This window comes from Pteropus alecto, unplaced genomic scaffold, assembly GCF_000325575.1.
Source record: "Pteropus alecto unplaced genomic scaffold, ASM32557v1 scaffold87, whole genome shotgun sequence".
Lineage (NCBI taxonomy): Eukaryota > Metazoa > Chordata > Mammalia > Chiroptera > Pteropodidae > Pteropus > Pteropus alecto.
This window is the reverse complement of record NW_006443225.1, coordinates 11,485,167-11,487,725: the sequence shown is the minus strand read 5'-3', so window position 1 is coordinate 11,487,725 and position 2,559 is coordinate 11,485,167.

Below are 2,559 nucleotides of genomic sequence, written 5' to 3'. Positions count from 1 at the left end.
GGGAGAGGCATCATTCAAATTGAAAAAGCATCTTTGAATATCTGCTATTCTGCCTTAGAAACTGCAAAGACACCATGTACACACACGCACGCACACACACACACACACTCTTCCTGTCCTCCAGAATTCCTGATGAGGAAGACAGATACATTCACAAATACCTAATATGAAGCTTGCCTGAGTAAGTGCCAGTCTAGAAATGGGAATTATCAGAGTATAGGGAGCGGACGGTTAAATGCAGCTTAAGAAAAGGTGGGGTTTGAACATCGCAGATGCAGAAGGGCTCCCACAGGCAGGAGAATGTGGGGTAAAGGGCATTAATAGCAAAGAGAACCACTTGAGGCCAGACCCAGGAGCAGAAGCTACCAGGTCTGCTTGAGGACAGGTGATCAGTCCAACGCCTGTGAGGGAGGCAAGGGGAGGTGGAGAAGAGGGTTAGAAACGATCTTGAAAATGTACCTGGAGAGGAATTATAGACGCCTTTCAGTGCCAGGCTGTGACTTCATTCTGGACACATTTGGTAACTGAATTTCTACATCCAGTGCACATAACTCTCCCTACATAAAGATAACCCCAGAATCTCTGAGGAAGTACAGCGATTGGAGAGGAATAATAAATACACTAAAGGTGCCCAGACAGTACAAAGAAAAAATATCAAGCTTTAAGATGTTGGCAGTGGCCCTGAATTGATCTATTTAGCATTGGTAGCCAAATGCCTTGCTAGCTGAAGTTTTAGGGAGAGTTGACCAACTTTACACAGTTCTAAAAAGACAGAAATATTGATGATAAAAAGAAAGCAAATATAAACACATCAAAAATGAGCGATTTTATGTATTTTATCATCTTAAAATTTGGTTTCAGTGAATTCTAAACTCAGACAGAAGACATTATCTCTATTCCCCTGACAAGAGCTGAAAAGACTCATATAGGTCACTTGATGCTCTCTACCGCTCTGTCACTCTCAGCCCCAGGTGACTGGCACTGTGTCCCACAGCTTCGTAAGGTCTCCGGCACTACACTGGTACCAGGGACACAATGTCAAAACCCTGCAGAATGATGGAAGTGGTACAAATGTAAATCAGTGACTTAAACCCAGTGAGAAAAATGCCCCCCGGATGTGTTACAGAGAGCTCAAAGACCGATGCAGCTGTGAGACCAAACCGCCCTGAACGCCCAGGCGGCACCGTAGCATGTACTGGCTGAGAGCAGGACTCTTTCACAAGACTTCTTCGGTTCAAATCCCAGCTCTGCCACTTACCAGCTAGGTGACTCTGGGCAATTGCTTAACCTCCCTGTACCTCAATTTCTCATCCCTAAGAAGGAAAGAATAAGGGTATCTACCTCATGGGGCTATTGTGAGAATTAAGAGTTTATATACACAATGCATTCAGTACTGTGCCTTGCACACTAACCATTTTCATTAGTATAACCTGATTAGCCCAAAAGAGATCCTAGAAAAATGTTAATCATTTTCCCATTTCTCCTGTCTCCAGCCAAAAGAAACATTATGAAAATGAACTTTTCTCTCAATACTCTTTTGCCAACCAAATAAAATTATCCTTGAACTTCCATCTCCCAAGTGGCAGTTGGCCAGAGCTCTTTCCACTATTACACACACCTTCCTCCTCACAAAGCTTCCTCAAAGCCTCAAGTAGAGCTATGTTCCCACCTAGAAACCTCATAGTCCTGATAACAGAATTAGAGGGACACTACTCTGGATATCTGTGACGGATGTCACTGGCTCCTGGCGTGGATAAGGCAGATTCACAGCCTACAGGTAAATGGTTGACCCCAGGCCCAGCTGAGCCTGAACGCCCTGCCCTGACATCACTCTCAAACCATCCTCTGTGCTTGGCCATCCAGAGAGAAGTCCCCTTCCCTTTCAGCCTCCTACACTCAGCAGCCTTCCTGAGGATTCTCTGCCTCTGATTTGAGGATTCGGAGGTCACCCTGCTTAACAGTGGGGGCTTCGGTGTTCCAGAGCTAATAATTGTGTTCCCATCTCTGACAATAAAGACAATGAACTCTTGTCAGTACACGAGTGGGTCGTCACACAGATAAGCTGCCCTAATCTCGACATGTGGGTCCAACGCGAAGTAACTTTTCCATAATTCATCAGATTTTTAAAAAGATAACTTGAGTAAAACCCATTGTAAATAGATTCGCATCAGCATTAAATGTAATCTAAAAACCGCATGAGTTAAAACAAACATGGCCAGTAGAATTAATATTTATAATACTGTATCAAAAAATTAGAAATAGTAAGCCTTAAATAGAGAAAAATCAAATTTCCAAAGAGGCTATGTCTTTCCAAACACATCCCCTTTATTCTCATTCCTCTCCATCAAAATCTGTTAATTAGCTCGGCAGCAAAGTCTACCGAATGCTGACAAGTGTTCACGGTGCCACTGTATTTGGCTTTGAAAACAAGGCAGATGATTAGGAAATCGACATGGGAAGCATACTTCAAACATCCCAAAACGTTTTCTCTGCCTAGCAACTGGCAAGAACCTGGTGTGTTTTTCCTGCATGTATGTCATATTGCTCTGGTCACTGGAA